Source organism: Lissotriton vulgaris, chromosome 11 (genome assembly GCF_964263255.1).
Source record: "Lissotriton vulgaris chromosome 11, aLisVul1.2, whole genome shotgun sequence".
NCBI lineage: Eukaryota > Metazoa > Chordata > Amphibia > Caudata > Salamandridae > Lissotriton > Lissotriton vulgaris.
Window position 1 is genome coordinate 92,537,022 of NC_141699.1, and position 14,566 is coordinate 92,551,587.

General features: G+C 46.1%; 1 protein-coding gene across 6 annotated transcripts in view; it reads left to right on the plus strand.

The window, feature by feature from the left end:
- LOC147679019 (solute carrier family 2, facilitated glucose transporter member 11-like) overlaps positions 1 to 14,566 on the plus strand; it is a 608,312-nt gene that overhangs the window by 418,022 nt on the left and 175,724 nt on the right. The window lies entirely within an intron of this gene.

The following is a 14,566-nucleotide window of genomic DNA, read 5'->3' on the forward strand; positions in this document are numbered from 1 at the left end:
TAGTCTCACTGTTGCTCTCCATGGTGTGTTTTGCTTCTAGTACCCATCCTGCCTGACCTCCATGGTCATCTTGCTGCTCCTTCCCCGCCCTCTTTCCCCCAGCCCTCTGTTTCCATGTGCAGACCCCATTCCCTCCCTCCTGGCTTGTCTGTTCCATTGTAATCCCCCTGATTAGTCCCTTCTGCCCTTTATGGTCTGTTATGCTGCAGCTTTCTCTCCTGTCTGTCCATTATGGTCAGCTAGCTACCATTGCCTCTTTCCCCTCCGTTCTCTGTAGTTCATGTGCATGGTCCTGTCCCCTCCCTATTGCTTTCTATGGATTGTTGTGCTGCACTCCAGTCCTGCATGCCCTGTGTGGTGTTTTGTGCTGCTGCAAACCCTGATGCCTGCCCTGTAGGGTCAGTTTGGTGCACCTCTCCATGTCCCTAACCCAATTCCTCCTGCCTTCCAGGATCCAATGTACCATACTTGCTAGCATTTTGAACTTTGTAAGAGGGAGATTTTGAAAAAAAACTGGGGTATTGATTTTCCCCTTTGACTTACATTGAAAAAGAGGAGATTGTATACAGGAGACAGATCAAATAAATCCCATTTTGGCTGAAAAACATTGGATGTTTCCTGGCTGAAGCGGGTCTGTTGGCATGTATCGTTGTACTACCACTGCCTCTTCCTTCTGCACACAATGGTCTATTATATTGCCATAGCCTCTCTTGCCAGTCCTGTATTGTTGGTATGTAGCCCCTGCCCCCCTTTCCACTGCCCTCCATAGTCTGTTGTGCTGCCACTGCCCTTTCTGCCTGCTCAGTGTGGTCAAATTGTTGCCTTTGCACCCTCCTACCTGTCTTCAATTTTCAGAGTCCGTGCCCCTGGCCTCTGCCTCTCAACAGTATCCTAATGAACAACTAGATTGCTAACATTCAATATTTATTACAAAAGTGTGGAACTCCTGATGTCATCTTGATGTAATCAAAACTGTAATACCTAGAGCATTTCCTTTAGAAATTACATATATGAGAGGGTCTCATTTGCATCAAAATTATGGTTAGTGCTCTAAAAAACTAAAATGAGGACATATTTTCTGAGTTTTCAAATAGCGACAAAGCACTTTTAGATTATTTGTTATCTTCATGTTTTTTTTATCCAGTTGACTACTTGAATAAATGTTGCACTTAGGGGGGAGGATGTGATATTACTTCCAGAGCTGCAGACTTTGCAACTGGGGAACCAGGTTGGAGTTTCTGCCTCAGCTCGACATTCAGTGATTCTGGTCAAATCACTTAATCTCCCCATGTCTAAAACCAAAATGAATTTGTGCTTGTGTGATGTAGCCAATGCTCATGTAAAACACTCCAATACCTGACAAGTCTGCACTATAGAAAACTACAAAAACACAAAAAATAAAAAAGTGTTTTGCACACTGCTGTCATTGGGCTACATGTGGGCTACATCTGGGTGATATTTGTGCTACATTTGGGCTCTTTTGTCTCTGGTGGCCATCTTGGGAGATTTATTTGTTGTGTAGTTTCCTAATTTCCTCATTTACTGCTGGCTCCTCAGTAGAAAATGCTTTCAGTTTTTTACTTTGATTCCATGAAGAAGGTATTCAGATATGTCACACATTTACCATAAATTCTGAATGCAGCACTCTAGTTGCTCATTACATAACTGTAATAAAGCTACTGCTCACCACATAAGTCTACTGCTGGTATTAAAAGTGCATGTTTCAGTCTGCATTTCAGAATTTCTTAATGAAATAGAAGAGGATTTGAGAAGTCACTCAAAAAGTGCCCTAATTTTTATTTCTTCAGCACTAATCATAATTTCTATGGCAAAATGAACCCCCTCATTGTGTTCCTTTTAAAATTAAATGTTTTAAGTGTTACAAGTTTATTCCAATCATGATGGCTTCAGGTGTGCCATACTTTTGTCATAAGTAAGACAGTAAGTGCTCTAGTTGTTCTTAAGAACCCTTTGGGACATTCTGTCATTGAGCTATATGTGGGCTACATTTGTGCTCCATTTGGGCTCTTTGGTCTCTGGTGGCCATCTTGGGAGGATTATTTGTTATGCAGTTTTCTAATTTCCTCATTTACTGCAGTCTCCTCAGTAGGAAATACTTTCAGTGTTTTACTTTAGTTCCATCAAGAAGGCATTCAGATGTGTTACACATTTACCATAAATTCTGAATGTTAGCACTCTAGTTGCTCATTAGATCACTGTAGTAAAGCTACTGCTCACAAGGGAAGTCTGCTCCTGGTATTCAAAGGGCATATTTCAGTCTGCATCCCAGAATTTTCTAATGAAATAGAAGATTTGAGAAGTCAAATGTGCCCTAATTTTTCTTTCTGCAGCACTAATCATAATTTCTACGACAAAATGAACCCCTTCATTTTGTTCCTCAGCAAATTAAATGTTTTAAGTGTTATCACTTTATTCCAATCAAGATGGCTTCAAGTGTGCCATACGTTTGTCATAAGTAAGACTGTTAGTTCTCTAGTTATTCTTTAGAACACTCTGGGACATTCTGTAATTTGGCTATACTTGGTCTACATCTGTGTAATCTTTGTGCTACATTTGGGCTCTTTTGTCTCGGGTGGCCATCTTGGGAGACTTATTTGTTATGAAGTTTCCTAATTTCCTCATTTACCACAGTCTCCTTAGTAGGTAATACTTTCAGTTTTTTACTTTGATTACATCAAGAAGGCATTCAGATGTTTCACAAATTTGCCATAAATTCAGAATGTTAGCACTTGTTGCTTATTAGATCACTGTAGTAAAGCTACTGCTCACCAGGGAAGTCTGCTGCTGGTATTGAAAGTGCATACTTCAGTCTGCATGTCAGAATTTTTTAATGAAATAGAAGAGGATTTGAGAAGTCACTCAAAATGTGTCCTAATTTTTTTATTTCTGCAGCACTAATCATACTTTCTATGGCAAAATGAACCCCCTCATTGTGTTCCTTTTTAAATTAAATGTTTTAATATTTACCACTTCATTCCAATCAAGATGGCTTCAGGTGTGCAATACGTTTGTCATAAGTAGGACTGTTAGCGCTCTAGTTGTTCTTTAGAACACTCTGGGAAGCTGCAGTAGAACACAAAGGAATCAACTGACAGTCTCTGCCCTTGTTGGATGTACATGTTTTACTGAGAATGTCAGACTTCATTCTCACATGACTGAGAAAGATAATGTGAATTTACAGAAAATATGCTCTCAGTTGATCTTATAGATCACCTATCGTACCTCTGTGGGAAAAGCATTAGAAAATAGTTTTCTCTCAAACATGATTCATGATATCCCAGCAGAAGGCTTTTTCACATGGTAAAATCACCGTAGAACACACCACAATTCCTAAAATGAGTATGGTACCATCACCAAATGATTTATAATGTAACTAAAGTCTTAAAACCTTCTTTTAACTGCAATGCTTTTTAATGAGGTGCTAACATGTATATTGGTCCCACGATGGCTGCCAACTCTTCTTGGATGAAGTGCTGACAGCCAATCAGATCTCACGAGAGATGTGTGGTTAGGCCCTGCCCAGATATATCCATTTCATTTTCCATGAATATTTAAAAAGCTACTGAACGGATTTACACCATTTAACAAAAAGGGCTCTTCCTCAACCAAGGGCTACCTTTTTGCCAAATTTGGTGTAATTCTGTTCAGCAGTTCAGGCTGTAGCCATGTCTAACGTTTCCTAGGGAAAATTCCATGGAGAAAACACGTTTTGGGACCCCCCTTTTTTCTCGGCCACCACTTTCTGAAACACCCCAAAAATTTCATGATCGGAGGGTGCCAAAGCGGGACAAAAGTTTTGAAAATTGCATGAAGGTTCATCAATCGGCGCCAAAGTTAATGGGAATAGAATGTTGCGATTTTCCTATGGTAACTAGGTCCTAACTATAACTACCTACTGGAGACAGCCTGTAGGTAATACATATATATATATATTCCAATGGAGGAATGTAAGTATATGAAGAAAGAACATCCAGTCACGCCCGTAGTATACTTCGTTCCCAAGATACATAAAATTTGTATAAAGCCACCAGGGCGTCCCATCATTTCCGCCTGCAATAGCATTCTAGAGAATGTCAGCAAATATGTAGATTTTTTCTTCAAGATTACGTTAAAAATGTACCCTCCTTTGTCTTAGATACACGCGATTTACTAAGAAAACTTGCTGACTTTACACGGCAACCTAGTTACTTGTTGATATCTCTAGATGTTACCTCTTTGTATATATGAGCATTTACCACAGGGATGGTCTAAAAGCCGTGCAATACTATCTCAGCACAAGACCCTCATGTTTGAACGAGCATAGTAAAATGATTTTCTCTATGAGTAGTCTATGTCTTGATAACAGTTTTTTCATGTTTGCTAACCAACTGTTCCAGCAGGTCAGGGGAGTGGCTATGGGGGCCTGTTTCTCTCCCAGTTATGCTTGCTTGCACATGGGTTACTGGGAGGAACAGGTCCTCATGCCCAACTATTCGGCCATTATGGGTTCCAAAGTCGTAAGATGGTTGAGATACATCGATAACCTTTTAATAATCTGGGATGGTTTGAAATGTGAGGCGAAACAGTTCATAGAAAATTCTAATGAGAATAACTTAAATCTTGGGTTCACTAGCCAAATCAGTGCCACATCTATTTGTTTTTTGGATGTTGAGATTTTTATTTGTAAGGGCACCTGGAGACAAAACCTTTTCGTAAGCCTACAGCTGAAAATTCTGTGTGGCATGCCGCTAGTCACTACCCTGCCCATCTCATACGTAGCATACCGTACAGTTAAATGCTCCGTATTAGGAGAATAGGCAGCACGGACATTGATTGTAGAGAGGCCCAAATAGACTGCAAGGCAAGATTTTTGAGAAGAGGCTACAAATCTAAGATTTTAGATAAAGCAATGAGTAGAGCCAATTCTCAAGGAAAGCTCCAGCTTTTAGCCAACAGTACTAGCAGTAAAAGAAGCACAGTCAGTGCAGAACAAAGTGAGGCCAGGATCATTATCACGTACAGTAATCAATATCAAACAATCCTTAATATCGTGAAAAGAAATTGGGCACTTATCACCAGTGACCCAGTTTTAGGTAAGCAGGTCACGTGTTCTCCTAGTATCGCCTACAAAAGAGCCAGGTCCATGAACAATTGTTTGGTGTCTAGCAGCCCAGAAGTTAGAACCACGGGCTCGTGGTTAAATAGTAGCAAAGGTTTCCTCGAATGTTCATCATACAAGGTGTGCAGGAATAGAGTCAGCAAAACTGAATATATGACTCCTTTCAGCAGCAAACCTGTATGCATAAAGCACAAGTTAACGTGCAGGTCAGAGTACGCAGTGTATGTGTTGGAATGTCCCTGTGGTCTACAGTATGTGGGTAGTACCAGACCACAGGTATACAAAAGAATACTCCAGCACTTAAGGGCCATTACCAACGGCGACACCGCATACTCTGTAAAACGCCACTTTGAGGAACACCACAATAAGAATCCTTTACATCTCAGGTACTTTGTAATTGACACGGTCCCTCCTCAGAGGAGAGGTGGGGATCATGAGTCAATGCTACCCAAGTTAGAGACAAGGCATATTATTCTCCTGGATACCAAGACACCTAACGGTTTGAATGCCAGTGAAGATTGTTTTACCTATTTGTGAGTCGCAACTAAGAATTTCGCCTGTCACTTCATACATATTAATCAGCTGCTTCATCTTTTTTTCTTGACCATTACGGCCAATTTCTATTTTATTTTAATTTTATATGTATTACACTTGTCACTTTTATATACATTTTAGCACAGGGTTGCACTAATTTTCATGCCATTATTTATTTGCGAAATTTGCACAATTGTTTATTGCATATCATTAGGTCATCCGGCATTGCCCACTTGGGCTTTATCCTACAATGTTCCTTTAAATATTATGGTGAACATGGTGGTTTTGACTTGCCAGCTGTTACAATGCACATGCATACTCTGAGAACTCAACAATGAGTATATCCTAGTTATTTATTGGTTTTAACGGGATTTTACCTATCTCAGTGTTTTTTAGTCATGTGATCTTTATTGGCTTTTTGACAACAGGTTTTACCAGCAATGTTATGGAGTATTTATATTTTAACATATTTATTTATTTATATGTTTTATATTTATTCTAAATTGCTGCTATGGGATAAAATGTATCTAAACCTTTGTATTTCTGATTAACTAAATTATTTGATCAGTACAATGCATTTGCAAATTTCCACATACAACAGTGATCATGTTAGTATGTCTTTCATGTTCATGATGAAGTCATTGTGAGAATATGGCATGTTGTACATTAAAAGGAGTAATCCGCCCTTTCTAACGTTGTCATGTGATCAAGGCCTCTTTAGGCTGAAACGCGTTATGGCGGTTTGGTGTTGAGCACAAAAAAAATATATAATGCACCAGTTCCTGGGTTCGACTCGTCCTTGAAGAAACTTTGGAAAAAGACGTCCTTCTGCCATATATATATATATATATATATATATATATATATATATATATATATATATATATATATATATATATATATATATCCTCGAAAAACTCCTTGCATCCAGACACGAAAAACCAGGAGACAGACCACAGGACCAGATATTAAGTTTCTTCTTTTATTTGCTCAAGTTGTGCGAGAGTGCATAACGCGTTTCGGGCTCCCAGAGCCCTTGTTCACATGCAATTTTTGTTTTGTACATTTTCTATTTTTATAGTGCACTTAACACCCAAACTTTACCACCTCCTCCATGTGTCACATGATCATGGAAATAAAAGACACATACAAGATGTAACTAAAGTGTCTATATATCCGTATAAATACATTTGCATAAAAAATAGAATCACTTGAATAAACAAGTTTTCATCTGCAGTCTCTGGATAAATCCATCAAATATTTGTATCTAGAGGGGAACAAGAAAAAAAAGGGAGGGGAGTATGTTAAAAAAGTTTCCATCTTTAAATAGTTAGAATTTATAGATTGTTCAATGAGATCAAACTGATGGATGGGTAAGATCTTAAAGTGCTATTTTTAAAGTGCAAACAGTGCATGTCCTAAAAGTGCAAAAGATTAATTATGACCTATGTTTTGTCTAGAGGAAGAGAAAGTGACCATGTGCATGAAATACCAACTTGTAAACAAATTTGCCTTATTTCAATATTGTCAACAATTGGGTTAAAACCACATTTTGCTTCAATTAAAATTCATGATAAAAGCATTTGATAATCCAAGCAAGTATAATCATAAATAGATAACTCTTATTAAAACACCCTGTGTATAAAAATTGTGTAGAAAATCAAAATAAGTACAAGTAATATGTTACATATATTTACAAAATAGCGAATGATTCAAGAGGATTCATTAGTTTCCGCCTAACAGGGAACCTGACTAGACGGAACGGAAATTTGAAGAAATGTTTAGGAATATCGTTGTTATATGTGCAAACAGATAAAGCATACTCCAGGCAACAGGGAACCTGACTGCCTGAGAGCGGAAAATCCAGATTTGTTTAATACCAACTAGACCACTTGTAGATAATTCCAGAATTGCAGAATAGAGTATTGAGGGATATTAGAGGAAGGTATGTAAATCTTCTGTATTATTAAGGCCATTAGGGCTTTTACTGTCGAATTCCAATATCATATTGGATTCCAACTGCCTTAATTTCAAATCCCTATTACCACCTCTTCTTAGTTTTGGTATTGCTCCCACTACATAATAAGATAAACAATTTACATCTCTATTGTGTGTAGACTCAAAGTGGCGTGCCACTGGGTAGTTTGAGTCATTGTGTAAAATTGCCCGTAGATGTTGTAGGATCCTGACATGCACTTGTTTGCTGGTGCTGCCGATGTAATTAAGGCCACAAGTGCACGTCAGGACATATACCGCAAATATATATATATATATATATATCCAACGTAAAGGTTGCCCCAAAGAGAGAAGCCAGCGGGCAGATACTGTTTCCACTTTTAATGACAATCACAGCGCACACAGGCAAGAGCGTGAACACCAGCCTCCTCAGTTCATAATTTGCCAATTTGCCAGACGCGTTTCGAGAAATGATTCTCTTCTTCTGTGGCAGTTTGTTAACTAACACGGTCTCCATGCACCAATTATATCAACAACTTCCTGCCCCAGTGGGCGTGGCCACTTCCACGGCCTTCTGGATGTTGTAGTGCTTCTTAGTTCCACTTCTGTGAATCGTTTCAAGTTAACAAAATAAAATAAAGGCTATCTTTACCCCAGTGGGCAATGTGATGGAGTATTTACATTTTAACATATTTTTTTTTTTTAATTTTTTTTTTTAGTATTTTATTTTTGTTGTTGCTGTCACATGGTATACAGTAACGTACAGTAAATCTTCAGTGCAGCGTCAACATTCAGCTGCCACATTTATTAAAGCAACTTTTTAATATTTTACCCCCCCAACTTAAACTTGCTACTTTCAGGGTTAAGTCCACGATTCTTAGCAATGGTTAATAACAGCATTAGAGTGCCCAAATGCAACTATCAGGTCTCGGTTCAGATATACATTTCGGTAAGGTCATCTGCGGGCATGTTCCCATGGCCCTGTAGCATTTATTGTCTCTACATTTCACTCCCCCCTCCCTCCCATCAATCCAGACCTTCGTCATCCTCTGAGCTATCCTCATCCCCTTCCTCGGGCAGGGGCTCACAGAGGTCTCCCCTATACTTGTTCCAGGGTGACCAAATCCCGTTCCATTTCCGAGGATTATGTCTCTGCTGATACACCGCCCGCTCGGTTAGCATAGTCACATCCATATTTCTGCACCATTGCGCTAGTGTCGGTGTTTCCTGTGCCCCCCAGTTTTTCGCGATGTCACGTTTCGCCAGCATTACACCTATGACCACCCACCTCTTCGCATGCAGTGAAAGGTCTGTTGGGCCCCACACATTAAGGAGACAGATCCTGGGGTCCGGTGCAAATGGGTTCTGTAGGGTCTGACCGATCGTGCGCGTGACACGCCGCCAGTAGTCCTGTATATGTGGACACGTCCATAAAGTGTGGTATAGTGTACCCTCCTCCCCGCAGTTTCTCAGGCAGTGTGGGTGTTCTGCTCTATGTATTTTATACAGTGTCGTGCGGGTGTAGTAGACCCTGTGTAGCACTTTGAACTGGATCAGTCTGAATCGAGTGGAAATACCCGCCTCCCTGGGCGAGGCCAGGGCTGCGTTCCAGTCTGCCTCATCTAGGTCCCCTATTTCGTCCTCCCAGTACTCCTTTAGTTTCCCCAGGGGGTCCGGCAGGTTATTCATGAGTTTTCGATAAGTGAGGGAGGTTGCCCCGGCCTCCATGTAGTCTGTAAGCAATCGGTCCTCTAACGGAGCCGACTCCGGAAGCGCCGCACCAGTTTCTAGCACCGACAGGAGTGCGTGCCTGATTTGTATGTACCTGTATGTTTCGGTCTCCGCCAGGTTGTATTGTTCCCTGAGTGCCGTGAAGGAGAGCACACCCTCCCTGGTCCACAGATCGCCCACCGTGGAGATCCCGATGGTGTCCCATTGGTCGAACCCCTTGGAGCTGCGCAGGTTACCGAGGGCTTTGGCGTCCCATAGTGGCGTGAGCCTGGTGATCACTCCCTCCCATCCCAGCCATCTCTGAGCTCTGTGCCATAAGGCTACAGTGTGTTTGGTAGGCCCCTCTAGTTTCCTCACCATCCCTTTATTATAGAGTGGGGCTAGCAGAGTGGACACGCCTAGTTGGTGTCTATCTGCCCTGAACGCTGGGTCGTCTTGCGGTGCGTGGATCCACTGGTTAATCACCTTAAGGTGAGCCGCCCAGTAATATAGTTCAAGGTTGGGGAGGGCTATCCCACCGCTATACCAGTCTCTGGTTAATTTCAACTGTGCGACCCGGGCCGGTTTGTCTCCCCACAGGAGAGTGGACAGTTGGGCTGAGACGTGACGGAAGAACGACACGGGAACCACTGCTGGCGTGTTTTCCAGAACATAAAGGAAGCGAGGGAGCGCCAGCATCTTAAAGAGTGCCGCTCTACCTAGCAGTGTTAGGGGGAGATTTTTCCAAAGGCGCACATCAGTCTTCAATTTGTCCAGCTGGGGCTTAAGATTCAGGTCAAGGAAGGTTGAGTGCTCCCTTGTAATCCGTATCCCTAGGTATTTGAAGGCGACGCGTTCTACGAGTAGTTGGCAATCTGTAGGTAGTATTGGAAGGTCGCCCTTTATCATATATATCACGGATTTGGCCCAATTGAGTTTATAGCCCGAGGCCGTTCCGTGGCTTTCACATAGTGCCAGCAGGACCGGGATACCGGTCGTGAGGTCCGTGAGGTAAACGAGCATGTCGTCGGCGTATAGGGATACCCTATCCTCGCCTCCACCTTCCCATTGTATACCTTTCAGCAGCTGGGTGGTCCTGAGGATCGTGGCCAAGGGTTCTAGCACTAAGGCAAACAGTAGTGGCGAGAGTGGGCACCCCTGTCTCGTGCCCCTTGCCAACGGGAACTCCCTCGATATGTGTCCGTTTGCGGTTACTCTAGCCATGGGTTCGGTGTAGAGCAGTCTGACCCAAGATATGAACGTTGGGCCGATACCAATGTGTTCCAGGACTGCAAAGAGATAGCGCCACTCCACCATATCAAATGCCATTTTGGCATCAAGCGATAGTACCGCTGCCGCTTCCTCCAACTGCGGGGCTCGGGCCAATACCCCATGCAGCCGTCGCAGGTTCAGCGCCGTACTGCGGTGTGGCATAAAGCCCGATTGGTCCGGGTGTATAAGGTGCGCCAGATGGGGCAGTAGCCTGGTGGCCAACAGTTTCGCCAGGATTTTACTCTCGGCGTTGAGGAGGGAGATCGGGCGATAGGATTCGCACTCCTCAGGGGGTTTGCCGGGCTTAGGTATTGCGACTATTGTGGCCGTGCGCTGGTCAGGGGGGAGTCGTCCCCGTCCCCGGCACTCCTGAAACATATCGCGCAATGGTGCGGACAGTGTCTCGGACATGAGTTTGTACCATTCTATTGGCACACCATTGGGGCCCAGTGCTTTCCCGGGGTGTATTGCTGCTATAGCTGCCTGTAGTTCCTCCTCCGTCAGGTCGGAGTCGAGCTCGTCCCGTTGGTCTGGGGAGAGAGTGCGGGTCGGCACTCCCACAAGGGAGCTTTCTGCCATTTCCCGTGTGACCTCATAGTCAGGGGAGTATACGGAGTGGAAATGGTCAGCTAGGAGTTCCACTATTTGTGCCGGACTGGTTTGTACCTCACCCTGAGAGTCCCTCAGTTGCAATATCGCCCGCTGGCCACCCCGCGCTCTTTCCAACCATGCCAGAAGCCTCCCCGCCTTATCGCCTATGTCGTATATCCTGCTCGCTGTTGCGGACATATTGTCTCGCACTCGGCGGCGCAGAAAGTCGGTGTGACCCTGCTGGGCTAGTCGGAGAGTGTGCTGGGTGTCTCCAGTCGGGTTCCCCTCGTGGTCTCGTGTAGCCTTATCTAGTTGTTCCTCTAGGTCCGTTAGTTCCTGACGTTGTGTGCGTCTGTGCTGTGCGATCACCGATATCGCCTGTCCTCGGAGGACTGTCTTGTAGGCCTCCCACAGAACAGTGGGCGACTCCACCGACCCCACGTTTTCTGCAAAGTAGGACCGAGTGCTTTTCCTCAAGGCCCTGTTGACGCCCGGTTCTTTAAGGTAACCCGGGTAAATAGGATAAAGTCGTCTGCGGGTTTTTCTCTGACTGGACAGAGTCAGTGTAAGCGGGGAGTGGTCAGAGATCCCTCTCGGCCTAATTTGGGAGTCCGTGAAAGTGAGGAGACCTCCCCCCAATGTCAGGAAATAGTCTATCCGCGACAGGCTGTCGTGGACTATTGAATGATATGTATATTGCCTATCCTCTGGGTGTAGTCGCCTCCACACATCCACTAAACCCTGCGCTTCCATGAATTCATGCAGTTTGGAGGGCCCTGGTGTACGCATGCGCGTCGGGTGGCGGTCTAGGGAGTCTTGTGCCACTGCATTGAAATCCCCCCCCATAACGAGATCCCCTTCAGGAAGATCCAACAAGAATTTTCCTAATTCCGGAAAGGCTATGTTGTGTAGCGCTGGTGGGATGTAGACCGAGACCACATTCAGTGGCTTCCCCTCCCACTGTCCGTGTATCGCTGCAAAGCGCCCCTGTGTGTCTGTCGCCGTTGATTGGGCTATGAACCTGGACGAGCGGTGAATTAATATCCCGGATCCCCGGGACCCCTTTGTGAATCCAGAGTGTACTATCATGCTATAGCCTTTTCTGTCTAGGGCCTTCGTGGCTGTGCCGGTGAGGTGTGTTTCTTGTAGTAGGACCAGGGCGGGGTGCAGCCTCTTGATACTCTGCAGGACCAGCCCCCGTTTAATCTTGTCGCCCAGGCCCCTTACATTCCAGGACATGAGGAGTAGCGGGGACGTCTGCCCTACATTAGTGTCCTCCCCCATCCTGTGTTGGTGTACGGCCTGCGAATTTACGCTCGGGGACGACCAGGAGGTCCGTGTAGTGCCTCTGTATGTTGCATTGTGACAATACCATCCTATACTCGTGTGCCCCATCGTAGCTAACCTGCCCCTGTGTAGAAACTGAAAACCAAAACCCCCCTCTACCCCCAACTCCCCCCCTCCCTGCCCCCCTGCTCAACGGACTCAGAACTGCCCGCCCCCCCAACTCAGCAGAGTGCCTGATCCCGCCCCATAACATAGTACTTGCTCGCTGGGGTGAAGGTTCTCCGTGGTCAGCGGCCCCCTTCTTCAGCTGCGGAGGTCTTTCCGCCCAGTGTCCAAGGCGGCGTTGCCTGTTCATATCATGTTCCGGTCAGCCGGACCATGTCAGTGACTTACTGATCCCCGTCTGCCTTGTCCTCCTGATGGTCGGATAAAGGGGAATGTGTCTCTAGATCTTCGTCGTTGGCCTGTGAGCCCTGTCGGGAGCCAGCTGTACGGTGTTTGTTCTGTCTATTTGAGCGACGAGGGCCCGCCGCTCTCCAGCCCTCCAGCCAATCCTGCGCCACCTCCGGTGATTCAAAAAACCAAGTCTTGTTGTCCGCTACGACCCGAAGCTTGGCCGGGAAGAGCATCGAGTATGGGATTTCCCTGGCTCTGAGTTCTTTTTTGACTTCAAAGAAGGTCCGCCTCCTCCGCGTCACCTCGGCCGTGTAATCAGGAAAGAATGCCAGCGTCGCGTTCTGGATCTTAATCGGGGGCGAGTTCCTTGCCGCCTGTAGGATGGCGTCCCGATCCCTGAAATTGAAGAGCCTCGCTATGATCGGTCTGGGGTTAGCTCCTGTCTTGTGGCGTCCCCCCGGTACCCGATGTGCCCTTTCTACTGTGAAAAAGGCGGAGAGTCCTTTGGGCTTCAGAGTGTCTTTGATCAATCTCTCCACATATAGGTCCATCGCCCTCGTGTCTTCCGATTCTGGCACACCAATAATACGGATGTTGTTCCGTCTCGAGCGCCCTTCTTGATCATCGAGCTTGTCGCGTAGTTCTTTGTTCTCCCTCGAGATGCGTTCCATACTAATCTGGAGTTCCGAGACGTCCTCGACCAGGGACTTGGTCACAACCTCCATATTGTTCACTTTCTCTGCCATTTTATGGAAGTCCGCCCTTATAAGTGTGATCTCGGCCGAGATCGACCCCACCGTGGCCTGTACCTGCGTGAGGGCCCGCATGACGTCATCAATGGTCGCTTTCTTGCCCCCGGTCACTTCGGTTGTCTTGCTCGCCTGTGCTTTGGCGTCCTGCGAGGGGGAGGGGAGCCGGGCTTATCATAAGCAAAGCGTTCCAGGCGTGATTGCGTCGCTCCGCCTTTATGCCCCTTGCCAGCCATCCTGGATTCGCCTGGGCCAAGCTATCTTCCTCTGCCAGCTACGGGGGGTCTTCCCTGGGCCCACGCTGTGATTATGGGGGTAAGTGTGGCCCCCGTGAGGTGTCCCAGTGAGTTTGCGGATCTGGACGGGCCTCCGTTAGGTGGTGACCGGCCTGGTCACGGATTTATTGACGGGGCGCGCAACCAAATGTCGCCGCCCTGCAGGATTCCCTTTGTCCCCTTCCGGCACCGCTTACAGCGACCCTGACTCGTGCTCGGCCCCCTGATGGCAACGGGGGAGGCCCGGGCCGTCCCCAGATAGGTCCTTCCGCTGCGAGGACGGGAGCCCCGCGCCGATGCTCTGTTGGGTCTTGGGCGGGGGTGCCCTCGGGTCTGTTGCGCTTTGCCAGGCTCTCCGATCGGCCAGGGGGGGGGGCCGCCGCGCAGACACTGAGGCAGCGCGGTTCCGCCGCTGCCGGACTTAGCACTCTGGCCGCCGCTGCTGAAAATGGTGGCGTCTGCTCCCCCCGTCGTCGCTCCGGGCGTCGGAGCCCGTCCTCAACGAGCGTTCCCCTCACCTCAGCTGAGCCACCCGACGGCAGATCGACTCTCCTCGGTCCGGTGATGGATGCTGGAAGGCTCGGTCTCTGTTTACCCCGGCGTTCTCCGTGGTCGGGTGTTTTCCGGCGGATGGCTGCCTGACTCAAGCCACTTCCTGTCGGCGTGCCGCTCACTGT